Here is a 17,979-nt window from a genome sequence, read left to right on the forward strand (position 1 = left end):
TGTGTAATGCTGTCTTAATAATTTCATATTTTAAGTTGACTACATATGCTCAGATGCTCTTTGCTTGACTTGATCAAAATACACAACTCAGTCATCAACACTGAAAATGTTGTTTGCAAAATCATTCTATCTGCATCTACTGATAGCAAGCCAATTTTGCAGTACATCACAGGAATAGGTGGTAGATTTGGTTTACTTAGGTGTAGAAAATCTGGGAAACAGGAAAATATTCTCAGGAAAAAAAGTATCCTTAAGATGATCACTTACAATGAGACATTAAAGATAAAATAATTCATTTCAAGTTGCCGGGCGCGGTCGCTCACACTTGTAATTCCAGCACTTTGGGAGGCCAAGGTGGATGGATCACAAGGTCAGGAGTTCAAGACCAGCCTGGCCAAGATGGTGAAACCCTGTCTCTACTAAAAATACAAAAATTAGCCGGGCATGGTGGCAGGTGCCTGGAATCCCAGCTACTCAGAAGGCCGAGGCAGAGAATTGTTTGAACCCAGGCAGCAGAGGTTGTAGTGAGCCGAGATCATGCCACTGCACTCTAGCCTGGGTGACAGAGTGAGACTCTGTCTCAAAAATAATAATAATAAATAAAAGTAAAAAATAAAAGTATGAACAGTCTCTTAGAAGAATAACTTTTCAAAAATACATACTGCAAAGTGTCCATGGAAAGCATATAGATGCTTCTACAAAGGCAAGTAGGTTGAAAAGTGAATGGCATATCCTAAGCAGCTCATTTTCCACCTGTCAAGGCGTGGATCCTTACTAGCTGGTAATTTACACAGTAATCTAGGGAATCGAAATAAAATAACTGTCATTTCTAAGTCTTCAACAAACTATCATTGGCATTTTTCAAACTACTCTATGCCTTTTAGAAAATATAGGAAAAGGGGTGTTCTGTTTCACAGTTGATCCTTGCCTGCCCTCTCAAGCCTGAATCACCAACATTAGCCATGAGCCAGACAAGCATATTTAGTGTCTCAATTTCGGTATCTGTAAAGAAGATATTTCAACAGATGGTGGAAAAGAAACTAGGACAAGAACCAAAGGAGACAATTCCAAAAGGAAGCTTAGAGAAACAAACCCAATGCCTGGTAACTTCATATGTACAAAACAGTGCCAATCAGCTAGCTGGTCGATGAAACAGAATAAGGTCTGTGTGCATCGCTTTGGATTGATTTTCCTTAAGAGAAGCATAAAAGAAAAATTGCCCCTCTCAGAGACCTAGGCTCCAGGCTGAGTTCTAGAAGCCTGATCCCATCAAATCAGAGGGGACCAGTGCTCAGGCTGAGTGCTCAAGAGTGGAGGAACACATCACAAAATGAAAGGTTAATACAAAGGAAACATCCATTTAGAAGGTTAGGAATATTCTATTCTTTTCTTTTATTTTATGTTTGGTCATTTCCTGGAGAAACTTATAGGGGTACAGAGAAAACTTCCCCTTCGCCCTATAAAGGTTCGCTGAAAATCAGCTGACAAAACGCAAATTAATAAAGGAAAAGGCATGCAATAGTTTATTTAATGTGCATAGCATGGGGGAACCACAGGAGAACGATTACCCTCTGACCAACAGCAGTGCAGAAGCCCATGTGCCCTTTTTCACAGGGGACGGAGAGATGGCTCTCCTGTCAGGTTCTAATCAGCCTCGTTGTGCTAACTGAGGCCAGGAGGTTTCACATTGAGTCGGTGGCCAATTAAATGCTGATGAATCCACGGTTTATTGTGAGGCTTTCACAAACCAGCAATCATGCAAATATATTCAACACACAAGGGCACTAGTAAGAGAGAGAGGAGGGTCGAAACACAGCGAGTAGCTTGATTAGCTTAGGAGGCCAGCACGCTGACAGACAATCTGGCAGGTCCTGTTATTTTTTCCTGGGTCGGGGTTGGAGTGGGGGGTCACTGTCACTGCTCTTCTCCCAGCAGACCTTCCTACAGCCCTGCGATGGAACAGAGGCCTCAGAGTTGCCACATGCAGAGCTTCTGGTGGCATCTTGACCATGGTCAGTTTCTTTGTGGTTTTTATGGCCCTCCATGGCCATGATCTCAGCCACCTTTTGGATTCACTCTCTTGTCAGGTCTCAGCAGTGCCTGGCCACAGCAGGTGATGTCTTCCATACATGTGCTTATCACTGAGGGGTCAGCAATTTCACTGTAGGCTGTCATTTGTCATAAGTGACACCATTTTGAGATATTTAGGATCACGAAACATTATTATATATCATCAGGGAATGTAGACAATTATTTTCAGGGGCAGTAAACCATTAGGGAGAAAAATGGACTGTGGAGGTGAGAGACATTACAGAAAGGTGAGAGGTGGAGGTGCACAGGAAAAAGGTTGTCTTATTATGGAGATAGAGTCTTCCAGGTCATCTTTCTGAGCTGCCCTCAGAAGAATAGATGAAATTCTGTCTGGGTCTGGTGCTGACTCCCAGCTTTTTCTCTTCATAGATGTTTGATCTTTCCTAGATATTTGATGAGATCCCTAGGCAGGCAGGCGGTTTAAGACAATTACATTTCTTTTGGGAAGATGCTTTCTTAGTGAGATAAGAAAATTCCAGAGACAGTCCCTCCCAGAGCTTGGGGGACAAGAGGGAGGCGGGGGGAGACAAGACATAGTAAGAGGGACCTTGATTCTGAGGCCTCTCTGCATGTCAAAGTACCAGTCTTGGGGTATTGCTCTGAGCCTCAACAGACTCATGGCAGGCAGAGGAGCTGAGAGAACTTCTATGGCAGGAGTAGGAGGAGCTCAGGCAACAACTGCTATTCTAGTGATGTATAAATTTTCAGTCTAAAGCAGTTCACATGTTGTCTGTGAAGCAATGAACACTGAATGCCCAGTGCTATTTTAACACATGAGCTATATGGATAACGATACACAAGAGAAGTAAATCAAGTCCCTCACACTTACCAAATAGGTACTTTGTAAAAGCAACTCTCCAGAGAGGCGTGGGTTTTCTCACAATTTCCCCCGGGGAGCACACTGGGCCACGCACCTCCCTCCAAACCTCTGCTGCACCATCTCAGGAAGCAGAGGCTTGGAACTGTGCCTGAAACTCCTTCACTCTGCAGGTGCGTGGTGACAGCCTGTCCCGGGTGGCAGGCTGGAAAATATGACGACACAACCACAAAAGGCAGCATCTTCACATTAGCTCTTACAGACTGTTAGTACCTGTCATTCAACACCTGAGAAAAACAAAGCCCAGAGGGCAGCAAAATGAGAAGTATTTCTATGCTGGTGTCTTATTTGCAAGGAAAAAAATAAAATGTGACCTCATAAAATACCAAAGTATTACGAATGAAATAAGAGGTGTTGAGTTTGCTGAAAAGTGCAGAAGTTAAAAAAAGTACTAACTACTAAAAAGTGGTCAAGAGGGTTTTGAAATCATAACTTTCCTTTTGATTCATTATTCAGAACCCAAGAACTCAAATATTTGGTGTCATGGGAACATAAAGCTAGTAAATGTGTTTTGCAAATAACAACTATCCCACTGTTTGTCTTTTGCTTACCAAACAGCATTTCACGTTATCGAATATCCTTTTCCCCAGGACATTAAATGATTTTATGGAATCTAAAAAGCAATGGTAATTAAGTAAGGAAAAATGTTGTGCCTCTATGTGTAGCCTCAAGTAATAAACAGATTCAATACATGGTGCTTGATGCTATTAGTAGGGGATGATGCAGATGATACGAAAATAACAAATACAAGCTCACTATGTGATCATTTTTGTATTAACTTCAGTTAGTTTCAGATACCTTATGTGGGCATTATTAGAATCTGAGGTTTCACTCCTACATAATTCATTTTATTTTTTATTTTTATTTTTTGAGACAGGGTCTCACTCTGTCACCCAGGCTGGAGTACAGTGGCACAATCTCAGCTCACTGCAACCTCTGCCTCCCAGGCTCAAGCAATCCTCCCACCTCAGTCTTCAAAGCAGCTGGGACCACAGGCATGTATCATTATACTTGGCTAATTTTTGTATTTTTTTTTGTAGAGACAGGGTCTCACCATGTTGCCCAGGCTAGTCTCGCACTCCTGTGCTCAAGCAATCCACCTACCTTGGCCTCCCAAAGTGTTGGGATTACAGGTATGAGCCACTGCTCCTGGCCTCATAATTCATTTTAAATCTATTTAGAATGCAGGAAAAAACTATTTCTCTAGACCAGAGGTCAGAAAAATCTAATCCACAGGACAAATCCTGCCCGCCACCTGTTTTTGTCGTTTTTTCTTTTTTTTTTTTTTTTTGTAAACAAAGTTATATTAGAACATAGCCATGCCCATTCATTTATGTATTACCTCTGGTTGCTATTACACTATAACAGCAAAGGTTGAGTGGTTGCAACAGAAACTGTATGGCCACAAAGCCTAAAATATTTACTACCTAGCCCTTGACAGAAAATATCTGCTGACTAATAAATACACTAGACATTTCATTAGTTACCCTCACTATCACTATGGCACAATAAATAACAGATATGTAAAAGTTCAATATCTGATTTATTTTCCTGAAGAAAATTAAAGGAATTTATATTAAGTTTTGGTATATCCCCTGCAAATACAGCTGCCAAATAGTCCGCGCTTGCCATCAAGACCTGGAGTTGATTTTCTCTTCCCTTGAATATAAGGTGGTCTTGTGACTTGCTTTGGCAGCACAATATGGTAGAAGAGGCCTGTCAGCTTCTGCTTTCCCTCTTGGAGCCCTGAGTCACCATGTGGAGAGTTTGCCTCCTCTGCTGGAAAGAGGCTCAGCTAGTCCCAGACACACCAGCTGTGGTACCAGTCTTTGAGTGAAGCCATCTTGGAGATCTTGGTCGCGGATAAGCTCCCAGCTGAATACAACCCCAGGAGTGGCCACAACCAACACTGTGTGGAGAAGAACTGCCTAGCTCAGCCTAGGCAACCAACAGGGTGAGGAGAATAAATCATCGTTTTAAACCACCAAACTGTCATTATGCAGCAATAAATGAACTCAAAGTTTTGATGTTCCATTTAGTATTTCAAACTTTCTTTAGGATATTTTAAAATAGTTCTAAAACAAGACAACTCTATCGTCTTCTTTTATATCTTAAAAGCAAGAAACATCATTCTGTTCAGATGGCAGTGTGAGCAGATTGGATGAAAAATGTCTCTCATAAACTGCATGTAAGACATGAAGACTCATCAAAGAAAAAGCAAAGTTATCTGGAGACAGCAAAAAGATACAAAATCTCATCTAAATGCTGAGAAGAAGATATTTTTTAATCCACGAACTAAGTGGTCAGGGTTTTTATCATTTTTTAAGAAAGCATTTCTTTTCTCAATCTATTTGTCTTACTAAAAAGCAAGCAGGTCAGGAGAGGGACTTCAAGGAAATAAACATGGTTAAATTTAAGTTTGCTGGTGGCAGGCAACTTACAATTGACTAGTAATATAAGAACAAAAACTGATAAATACTCCCAGAAAAAAGAGAAAATAGAGGAAAACAATGAGAGAAGAAATTGATGCAAACATGACAATAAAAGTCTTCAAGACAGACATCTGGAGCAGGGGACTGTATTTTCTGTAGGGTATAGAAAAGCAGGTTCAGTTAGGCAACATTTATTTAAATTTTATTTAAAGAAAGTGATGACTTGAACTAACCACTGAAAACACATGTGCCTCATAAAGGAGACAAATTAGTACAGTGCCTACCGGAAACGGCATAGAGGTTTCTCAAAAAATGAAGACAGAATTACCATTTGACCCAGCAATCCCACTTTTACTTCTATACCCAAAAGAATTGAAAGCAAGATCTCAAGGAGATATTTGCATACCCATGTTCACAGCAGCATAATTCACAATAGCCTAGAGGTGGATGCAACTCTAGTGTCTACCAACAGATAAACTGATAAACAAAATGTGGTCTATCCATGTAATGCATTATTATTCAGCTTAATAAAAAGAAATTCTGACACATGCTACAACAACATAAACCTTCAGGACATTATGCTAAGTGAAATAAGCCAGTCACAAAAAGAAAAATACTGTATGATTCCCCTTATATGAGGTACCTGTAGTCATCAAATTCATAGAGATGAAAATAGAATGGTGGTTGCCAGAGGCTGGGGGAAAGGGGAAGTGAGGAATTGTTTAATAGGTTCAGAGTTTCAGTTTTGGTAGATGAAAAAGTTCTAGAGATCTGTTGCACGACAATGTGAGTGTACTTAACACTACTGAACTGTACACTTAAAAAATGATTGCAATGGTTAATTTTATGTTATTGTGTTTCTTTACTATTAAAAAACTTAAATTTTTTTTTTTTTAAAAAAAGAGACTAGAAGGAAAAACTCCAAAATAGTTCTGGTGACTAGCTATGGCATCATGATGTTGGATGATTTTTTCCCCTTTATCTGTGCTTTGATGTGTCTGTGTCTTTTTTAGTTTTCATATTTTGAAAACATTAGTTCCTACAATTTAAGAGAAATGTGAGTTAGTTGGGTCAAAAATAATAAATTCCATTTAGACAAGGACTTTTAAGTCTATAAGTAGGATGAAGGAAATAAAGCATCAAAACAAATGTATTAGAAAATAAAACCATAGCATTATTTACAAGCCCAAGAGTACAAGTTTCTTGAAAAAAAAAAAAAATATATATATATATAAAGAGAATACCTTTGCCAAACATAATCAATAGAAAGGAATGAGAAAAATGTCCATTAAATGAATTATGAATGTTAAAATAGACAACAGCTGCTGAAAAAAACCTTTGAAACTGCAAGAACTAAGCAGGCACAGCTGTAATATATTTGAAAATCTAGATCAGGCTTGGCAAACATTATCTGTAAAGGACCAAATAATGAATATTTTTAGCTTTGTAGGCCATCCAGTCTCTGTAGCAACCACTCAACTTCTGCCATTATAACTTGAAGCAATCACAGACAATATTTACATGAAAGAGTGTGGCTGTGTTTCCATAAAACTTTAGAAAAGCAGGCAGGAGGCCTGATTTGGCCCACCGGTCGTAATTATTAAGTGATAGAGGCTGGGGTCACTTTTCCTTCATGTTCTTTTTCCCCTAAAATTTGGCCTTCCCACATCACTGTGACAACCTTCACCAAGGTAATAAAGAGCTGGAGCTACTGTATCTTTTTCTCCTGGGCCACTGACATCCTCATGGATAGCATTCCTAATTAGATACCACCAAACAAACACTGATTCTGGATACTCAGAATCCATAGGCATCCCGCTTCCACATTTTATATTAAAAAACCAAAGTGTCATAAACCTTAAGGGCAAACAGAGGCAAAGTAAAACTTTCATCATGGTCTATCAGTACACACAAAGACTCTATTTTCAGGAAATATCTCAGGCCACTCCTCGACGTAAGGAAAACTATAGAATATGTCATCCTAAAAGCTTTTGAACACAGGAACCAAGGCTCTAGGTTTTGGAGAAAGTATTAATTAGAGTAAGATGCACTAGCCAGGGGTGAGAGGGACCACAAATACAGAAACCAGGTCTTCCCTTTGCTATAGTGATCCAGTGCAGTTACTCCAATTGGGGTTCAGGTTCCCTTTAAGTCCCTTTTTTATTAAAAAAAAAAAAAAGTCAGCAAGAAGTAAACAATCTGAAAACTCCCATAAGGGAGTTCATGGAGTTTTCAGATGAAGAAACTGGGCAAGCCATGAAACTTCAAAAAGAACTGTGAGCCCTGATGATTTTGAAGTAGATTTGGTTCAAACTTTCAGGGCCTGGATAATTCCAAGTCAAAAATTCAGAAGTTTGAATATAAAAACATGAAAAGTTATGCAATTAATTTCAGAAAGCTTCAACAGAATCAGAATCTCCAGAGGTAAGATCTGGGACTCTATATTCCCCCATGATTCTGATGCAGCATGTCTTGGAGCTAGCATTTGAGAACCGCTGAATTCAAGAGCTAAATATAAAAATCAACCAAAGACAATGATTAGTTAATTAGCAACAATAATCGTATGGGAGGGGGTTTCTGGAAGTATTTTCACACACAACCAGTGAGAGTGTAAATCACGATAATTCGTCTGGAAAGCAATTTGGCAAATGTACCAAGGACTTTAAAAATGTTTATAGATGTTGATACCTGCGGAAGAGGGAGGGCTACCCGGCTGCTGCTGGGAGCAGGGGTTTAGAGGAGACGCCAGGCTAACCGACCGGCCCCGGGAGGATGCTTCTGGAAGTGCGGAAAGAAGTGGAGGCTGCCACCAGCCGCTGCAGCCAGAGAATGAAGCGCCCCTGCATGCTGACGAGAAGTAAGCCAATCGGGATGAAGCCCCTTCTCCCGTTCAGTTGTCCCTCTCCAGTGCCCCCTGCTGGCAAAACATAACAGGAAGCAAGAGAGCAAAGGAGTTTTCAGCACAAAGAAAGCGATGTATTGGAGCTGCCTGATAATCGCCAAATATCTGACACACTTGAATCTCTTTATAAAATTCCCCTCACGTGTACAAAACATGCAGGATATTTCAAAAACCAGAGCCTGATTGCCCAAATCTTAAGGAAAAAACTAAAAAACTAGTGTCAGATGTTCCTTTCAGAGTGATTTCTGGAAGCCAGCAGTATTTCACTTCATTAATATAATTATTTTATTACTTGTGTTAATCAACATTTTGTCATCAGGCTGGCTTGGGAGTTTTGAGGACAAAGATGTCGCTTTCCCATAGTTTATTTCTCCTCATTTTTCTATACGAAGTGCATGATAGAGTATTACTTCTACAAAATAGCAATTCTTATCACCAGTTGTAAAAATGTAAAACTAAGAGCATCTCCATTATAGAATATCTATAATGTAACCTGACGTAAACCAAGAAAACCTCAGGCAGCTCTCAGATATGCTTACAAATCGAAAGCAATGGGGTGATGTTGACATCATCCTATTATGATCAGCTGGTCTGCACTGAGCCCAAAAGACAAAGGGTACACACAATTTGTTGAGAACATTTATTATGACGGCAGGCTTCTTGTGTGCTAATTCCCTTTTGACGGTGATGTGTCAAAATCTAAGAGCACTTAGCTACTTACTACTTAAGCAACAAAGTAATTTCTGTTTACAGAGGGAAAGTTGTTTGAACTTGACCATAATCATACCATGGTATGTTTACCATACCATGCCTTGGCACGGTAAAATACAGAATTTTAAACTTGACTTCTCCATTGAGAAAACCAAAACAAAGCAAAAGAACTGGTTTGCCTTATTGAATAATGAATCTGAGACTTCTCAGAAATGATCTAATGTGATGTGTTTGTCCCATTTTGGAACATTTCAAAGAGATTTCAAGTTCCCATCTAGCTTTCTTTTATTTTAGCTTCTTGTGTTATAAATTGTCCCACAAGACAACCACTCTGAAACTTAACATCAGGGAAATCTTATAAAGCCAGTTCCTGTCTGGTGGGATAAATTTAGACTCTAGAAAATGCAAAAAAAGTATGTGTCCCACCATCCAGAATTCTGGCTGTGTGACCTAGAGGAAAACTGGCATTTGAATGCAAGGAATTATACAAGTATTATTTATTTCAGCCCTATGTGTGAGTAAAGGCGGAATTTGGAAGCGATCTGAATATTCACAATGGTAAAGGAATTAATACAGGATATTACATCCATATGATAGACTATCATACAGCAGTTCAAAGTATTAAACTAAAATTGTGTAAAGTAAAACACATATTACATATTTATGCATATGTCATACATACATGTATATATACATATGGATGTATGTCATATATATATATGTATGTCAAAACTACGATGAGTAAAATAGCAAAAAGTTTCATTGTACAATGTGAGTCCACACTATACCACATTCAGGGTATTTTTGCCGTGGAAGAAGGGCGGGGGGTTGAGACCCAGGTAATGGTTAAAGGGAATTTTAGCCAAATATAAATTTTTTTGTTTTACAAATAGTGGTTGAAACAAATATTACAAAATAATGATAGTTTTTTTAACTTTATAGTGAAAATGTATTTTATATCCTCCTTTCTAGTTTTCTGCAAATTCTAAATTTCTTACCAACTACCCCCCACCTCTCCCACCAGACCTCATGCTAGCTACAGGATCCCAAAGATGTGTTGCTGTCTCCATCTACTTTCTTCCTTGTTACTTGAGCAGTAGCAAGGGCAGGTATATATTCCCTTGAGCATCTGATGGCTTCTGAACATGCCAGGGTTTCAGTGATTTCAGCCAAGGCAATGAAGTTTAAACTGTTCCACAGACAGGGAGTAAAACATATGCACCACAAAAGGCAGGTTGTGACATTAGCTATTGCTGTATAGCAAAGCATCCCAAAATTCAGTGGCTTAAAACAATAAGCATTTATTATTGATCAACAGTACATGGGTCACCTGGATGGGTTTGCTAACCTGGGCTAGACTTAGCTGATCTTGACTGGCTTGTATATGCATCTGTTGAGGGCTGGCAGGTAGGCTAGGGGCTGGCCAGTCTAAGATGGTTTTTCTTTCACATGTTGGCCATTCGGCTGATTGTTAGCAGTGGTAATAAGAATAACTGGCCATATGGCTCTTATCATCCAGCAGGTTAACTGGGATTTGTTCACATCTCAGCAAGTTTCCAAGGGAGAGAATGGAAGGGAGTGACTTCTGCCATATTGCCTGGCTAAAGCAAGTTATAAGTCCAGACTTTTCTTTGCCCTTTTCAACAGCAAAGAAAATAGACCCCACTTCTTTATTAGAGGAACTTCAAACTCACATTTCACAGTTAGGAAGGGAGTAGTGGTGGTGGTGGTTGTTGGGTGTGTAAAGATTTAGAACATTTTAAAATCCATCTATCACACCATGGCTTCTTGTGGACCACCAAATTAACTAAGAGTCCCTGATTGGTTACGCTTTACATGCTACAGAATATACAAGATAAGATGAAATATATATCAAAAGAAAATCTTACTAGGTTTTCCCTCCAATAGAGTGTTTTAGTTTTCAGACTTTGTTTTATATACCGTCCAAGCACATTAAAACAGTCTTTATCTTCTGACACTAATAGGTGTGTTTCTATGCAGCTCAAAATCATCTCAACCAAAATTATTTTCTGGATACTAATGGATGACTAATAGAGGCTAGTGACCTGAAATTGTCTCAGAAGTCACCTTTACAATAGTGAAGATTGAGCAGTAAATAGAGCCTGCAGGCTGGTGTAATTTACCTTGTGCCAAGCCATATCTCCAAAATGGCTTATTAAATCATCCCACTGAGAGTTGTAAATCTAAGTGGGAAAAGTACAAATCAATAAAAAAACATAGTCAAGCACTTTACTACCTATGATTTTCATGATCCTCTGGAAGGATGAAGATTGATGTTGCAAAGAAATTCCAAAACATGGAAGACTTGTAAAGATTAACTGGCTCTGGTTTGCATTAGTCTTAACAATTCATTTTATTCTTGCTGTCACTAACCTCTGTGCATTCACCTTTTTTGCTTATATCACAGCATCAGTATGTACTTATTCCTTATGCCCTATCTTGCTAAGCAGGAGAATCAGAAAGCCAAAGAAGTTTGAAGATCTGTCAACCCCATATTTGCTTACAAAGCAAGCTGTATAAAGGCACAGGTTTTCTGACCTTCAGAGGAGGTATGAACTCAGAGGAATGACAAGAGGAACCTTGGCCTGTTTTAAGCAGTGATGCGTGAAAGAAGCCTTACTGGAGTATTGAAAGAAATCGTCTTTCAGCTCTCAAAAATGAGTTTCATAGTGTATTTTCCTTGATTTTAGGCACAGCCAATTTTTAGAAACCCCTTTCTAAAAAGTGAGATATAATTCCCTGTTTTAGTCCATTCTCACGTTGCTATAAAGAAATAACTGAAACTGTAATTTCTAAAGGAAAGACATTTAATTGGCTCATGGTTCTGTAGTCTGTACAGGAAGCATACACCTTCTGTTTCTGGGGAGGCCTCAGGAAGCTTTCAATCATGGCAGAAGGCAAAGGGGGAGCAAGCTTCTTACATGGTAGGATCAAGAGCAAGACAGAGAGTGGGAGGTGCTACACAGTTTTAAACAACCAGATCTTGTGATAACTCACTCACTATCACAAGATCAGCACCAAGAGAATGGTTCTAAACCATTCATGAAGGACAACCCCCATGATCCGATTACCTCACCAGGCCCCGCCTCCAACATTGGGGATTACAGTTCAACATGAGATTGTGCAAGGACACAAATCCAAACCATATCATTCACACACCATAAAATTCACCCTTTAAATGCTGACAATTTAGTGGTTTTTTAGTATATTCAGAGTGGTATAATGATCACTACTAATTCCAAAAATTTCCATCACCCCCCCAAAAAAGCTCATATCTATTAGCAGTTAGTCTCAATTCCCTCCTCTCCCTATCCTCTGACAACCACTAATGTACTTTCTAGCACCATGGATTTGCCTATTCTGAACATTCCATGTAAGTGGAATCATACAATATGTGGCCTTTGTTTCTGGCTTCTCCAAGATCCTTTTTGATGAATGAAAGAGCGCATGAACCTGATGTTCCTGACTCTCGGAGTGTCCTTACTCTTTCTCTGCCTGCCTGGAGGCCTGTTTCAGCCTGGCAGCCCATCTCCACAAAAGCTCAAAAGCACAAATCCAGCTCCTCAAGCATTAAGTGAATGTCTGACATTTGAGCAGCGATGAAGGGGAGGCTCACAAAGCACATCACCCAGCAAAAATGCCCTGCCCTGCTTTCAATCCTTCTCTTTTTTCTGAAACAGATCCTTCTTCACTTTTCTTTTCCTTTCCTCCTCAGAAATCTCTGCCACCCCTTGAGCCACAGCTTAACGTCCTCCCCAGATGCTTCTCCAAACTCTTCCTTTGGGTATATCACTTAACAGTCAAAAGCACTTGCTCGTTGTGGACCAGACCACACCACACCTTGCCCCTCAAAGGCCTCCTGGGGGCACTCCATTTGTCTCATCAGACACACATTGAGAACAGGACCCCCTTCAGGTTTTGTGGGGCCTCAGTTTCTGTAATCGTGGAGGCTCTTTAAGAAATAGAGCACACAATTATGACTACAAAACTGAGGGCTTGGAATAGGTGAACACAAGCAAATAGGAGCCCTGAAGTTTCAGCTTCACCAGCTCCATGGTCATTCTACCTCTGCTCCAAAGTCAACACCATGGATTATTGGAACATCTGAGTAATGCAAATGTTTCCTGACCTGTGAGGCCAGGACTCTGTGATAGGCAGAATAACAGCCACCAAAAACATCCACATCCTAATCCCCAGAATCTGTGAGTATATTACCTCACATGGCAAAAAGAACTTTGCAGATGTGATTAACACTAAGGACCTAGAGATGAGGACATTGTCTGCATGGGCCCAATTTAATCATAGGAGTCTTCATCAGCGGAGATGCTTCCTGGCTGTGGTCAGAGAATCAGAGACATGGCAGCGTGAGAAGGACTCGGCCCAAACTTGCTGGCTTTGAAGATGGAGAAAGAGGCTACTAGTCAAGGAATGCAGGAATCCTCAAGAAGCTTGAAATGGCAAGGAAACATAGTCTCCCCTAGGGCCTCCAGAAGAAACACAGCCCTCTGACACTTTGATCTTCACCTAATGAGACCTGTATTAGATTTCTGAGGCCCAGAACTGTATGCTAATACATGTGTGTTGTCTCAAGTCACTAAATTTGTGATTATCTGTTACAGCAGCAGTAGAAAATTAGTATGGACTCCAAAATGTTGAAAGTGTTATAATCTGAGTATAAGTGAAAAAGACACTTATCTTCCTACAAACCTGCCCTAGAAGGAACCAAACCTTTAAAACAGGTCCCTCTGTTTATCCGGGAGTCATCACAAACCAGTTGGCTAGCTGTGGTCACCAAGCAGTCTGCCAAGTTCTTCCTCTCTAACTACTTTAGGAATCCTTGGAAGAGGAGGAGGAGGAGGGGGAGGAGAAAGGGAATAAGTAGGAGGATCGTGCAGAGCTGATTTGGAAGCTGCCTGAAAGAGACTTACCTTCCTCCATGCGATGATAGGGCCATGGCGAGAGTATCAGTGCTGCATGCACCGTGGGCTACCTCCAGATGGTCCCAAGCTTTAGTTGTCATGGAGTCAGAGAAGTGTGAAGCTTGTGTCACCTCTGTCATCTAGGCCCCCAAACAGCTCTGCTCGAGTCTACAAGTGCTCTTGTGAGGTCTCCCCAGCTTCTGGCCTTCTGCCTTTGCCCAGAGGTGCAGAAAGTCCCTTAGGAAACACATTGCTTGGTTTTAGGTCCTCAGGCCTCTCCTGCTAGGGACTTGAGCCCTTCATGGCAGCAGACAGCTCCTCCTCTCCATCCTCTGCCTCCCTCTCTTCTGCACTGGCCTCCCCAAAAAGCCCCTCCTCCAGAAACCAGCTGGAAATACTCTTCTACATTTCAACACCTGAGTACGCCCATGAGGTGGCTGTCCAGGCCAGCAGCCTTTGGGCCCTCCTTGGTCAACCAAAAGGCTTTGGAAACTGGAGCAGGGGACAGCAGAGAGAATTAATTCTTACTCCCTGCCACATTTAGACTCCCATATGAGCACATAGCTTTTTTTGTCTTTTTCATGCTTTTTGCTGTGGACAGGTCTCCTTGCCGCAAGCTGAGTAGAGAATTTGCCACAGAGAACTATACAGCAGCAAGCCCAGACATGACACAGAAACTCAGCCCTCAAGACCTAGTGTTGAGGGTTACCTGCACCTGGGTGTGCTTTCTCCTGTCACACTGGGGTCCATGGTGTTGAATACACCACACTGAGAGGCCACCAGAGTTTCAAGGCTGTTGTGACTGGCATGTTTTGAAATTAGTGCTTGGAAAGGTGGCCAGGATCACACTGAAGGGTCCCTGAGAGCCCACAGTGCTGGAAGAGACTCTGGCTCTTGACTTGGTTTTTTGGGAAATAAAGTCTATGTCCAAAGTTGTTTGTAATCAGCACTTTAAAGATACTTGTTAGCCCTGTCTTTTGCTTTGGGGTTGCTGATAAGAAATCCCATGTTCTGGCCTAGCACGGTGGCTCATGCCTGTAATCTCAGCACGTTGGGAGGCCAAGGCAGGCGGATCACTTGAAGTCAGGAGTTTGAAACCAGCCTGGCCAACATGGTGAAACCCCATCTCTACTAAAATACAAAAATTAGCCAGGCATGGTGGCAGGCCTGTAATATCAGCTACTCGGGAGACTGAGGCAGGAAAATCACTTGAACCCACTTCAAGACCAACCTGAGCAACATAGCAAGCCCTCATCTCCACAAAAAACTAAAAAAAAAAAAAAAAAAAAAAAAAATTAGATTGGTGTGGTGGTGCACACGTGTAGTCCCAGCTACTCAAGAGGCTGAGGTGGAGGATTGCTTGAGCTGGGGAGATGAAGGCTGCAGTGTCACGCCACTGCGCTCCAGCCTGGGTGAGAGTGCAAGACTGTCAAAAGATGAGAGAGAGAGAGAGAGAGAGAGAGAGAGAGAGAGAGAGAGAGAGAGACACAGAGAGAGAGAGAAAAGAAAGAAAGAAGAAAGAAAGAAAGAAAGAAAGAAAGAAAGAAGAAAGAAGAAAGAAAGAGAAGAAAGAAAGAGAAGAAAGAAAGAAAGAAAGAAAGAAAGAAAGAAAGAAGAAAGAAAGAAAGAAAGAAAGAAAGAAGAGAGAGAGAGAAGGAAGGAAGGAAGAAGGAAGGAAGGAAGGAAGGAAGGAAGGAAGGAAGGAGGGAAGGAAGGAAGGAATCCCATGTTCTACTCAGTCCATACTCTCTTCCCTGGTGACCTTAGTCAATCTCAGAATTTACCACCTATGTTCTGGTGACTTTACAGACTACATTTCCTTCCCAGTTCTTCCTCCTGAGGTACAACTTCCATCTCATATAAGTCTCAAAACATTCTGTCTCCTCTCCTCATACCCATTTCAATAATTTTGTGGAGGCCACAATTTCCCAGCTGGCCTACTTTCCTCTCACTTCTTTTTTGTTTTTTCTTTTGAGATAGGGTCTTACTCAATCACCCAGGCTGAAGGGCAGTGGCATGATTATAGCTCACTGCAACCTTCATATCCCCAGCTCAAGCGATCCTCCCACCTCAGCCTCCTGAGTAGCTGGGACTACAGGTATGCACCACTATACCAGGCTAATTATTATTATTTTGTTTGTGTGTGTGTGTGGAGATGAGGGCTTGCTATGTTGCCCAGACTGGTCTCGAACTCCTGAGGTCAAGTGATCCTCCCACTTTGGCCTCCCAAAATGCTGGGATTACAGGCTCATGAACCACCTAGCCCAGCCTTCCTCTCACCTCTTTCTAATCCATCCTCCATACTGCAGCTGAGTGAGATTCAGAAAATACAAACTTAATGATGCCAACCATCGCCATTGGAAATCATTGCCTCCAGGATTACATGCAGACCCTTAATGCGGTCTATATGGCCCCATATGATCTGTCCCTAAGCCCCTGACCCTTTACTTCTCTGACCTCCTCACTCTGCTCCAGCCACACCGGCCTCCTTGCTCTCCCTCCAGCTACGCCAAGAACACTCCTGCCTCAGTGTCTTGGCCCTGGCTGTTCCCTCTGCCTGAATGCTCCTCCTCCAGCTATCTGTATGTCACAGTCCCTTAAACTCAGGTTTTTGCTCAGATGTCACCTTATCAGTGAGTGAGGCATCTCCCTAGAACTATAATAACTTTACCTAAGTACTAATTAACTTTTATCTTGGAAATCAGGTTAATTAATAAATTCAGTGGCATTCAGAATAGATAACTGTTAACATCAGTGAGACTAATAAAAAGTGAAATAGCTTAATGATAAAAATACAAGATTCCACTATTGTGTCCATTTAGACTGTGTTAGTCCATAGAAATCAGTCACTATGAGCACACTAGTACCTTGAAATTACTGCCTGGTAGTGCCTTGAGTTACTTCTGCTAGGCTAGAGATCTATTTCCCAGTATTCTCTGAATGTAGCTATGATCACTGTGTCCATTTAGCACATATTCTATTTTACAGTTCTCATTACACCCCCATGCAACAACGGATTTGGATGCCAAAACTAAGATATTTTGTTAAATCCTCTAGGAAGCCAAACATCTCTAAAACTCTTGAAAGTGTGGTCAGTGAAAGGTGTTGTCATTGAATCTTGGATGAACTTAATATATTTCTTCTTTTGCAATCAGCCCTCACTTTTCAGAATTACAAAAAATAAATCCAGTTTAGATCTAGCTACATAAACCATAAAGCCTTAAACTAAGAACTGCCTCTTCCTTTAATACCAGAATCAAGCAAATGGCCAAGCAGATGGCAGTTTAAAACAGTAAGAATCCTGGGAACATGTGGGAAGGGTGAGGAAGATGGAAAAAGTGGAAAGACTGCAGAAAAATGATTCCAAATGTTTCCCTACTTCTTTCCTCTACCCTCTGACCCATAAAGCTTGCCTATTGTCTTGCCTCGACTTGGAAAACGTTGGGGTGAAATAGCTTTAGAATCAAAACAGATCTGTTTGAATTCTCTCCTGTCTTCTAACTAATCTGAATTCTAATTCCTTGATTTATGTAAGACACAATACCTTCCTTATGCAGCTATCCTGAGAACAAAAGGAAGAACATAAAGTATGGCATAAAGGACTATGTCTGAATCCTGCTTCCTACCTGATTTCCTACATCCTATCCCCTCAAACAATATCTCAGAACCTGCCTGCTCAGTGTGCAGACTGGGAGCCGACTAGCAGTTCAGGCCTGCTGACTCAGAACCCACATTCTAGCAAGACTGCCCATCAAAGCAGGAGAAGCATCATCCTGTAGGAAAGGTCTCCTGATTTCCACCAACCCAGCTGTTCAACTACATGTGAATTCTTGGTTATTCACCGGTTTCTGGTAATTGCATTCCTCACTGTGTGATGAAAGATCTAGCACATGTATTTTCCACGTATGATGCATGTTGGCAACACGTCCATTCTGGGTATGATGTGGGATAGCCTCCCAGTTGCTGTGCCTGTCACCATGCAAAGGGAGTGGTGCTGCTAGGTACATCCCAGGCCCTGAGACAATT

Source organism: Trachypithecus francoisi, unplaced genomic scaffold (genome assembly GCF_009764315.1).
Source record: "Trachypithecus francoisi isolate TF-2019V2 unplaced genomic scaffold, Tfra_2.0 Lachesis_group6, whole genome shotgun sequence".
NCBI lineage: Eukaryota > Metazoa > Chordata > Mammalia > Primates > Cercopithecidae > Trachypithecus > Trachypithecus francoisi.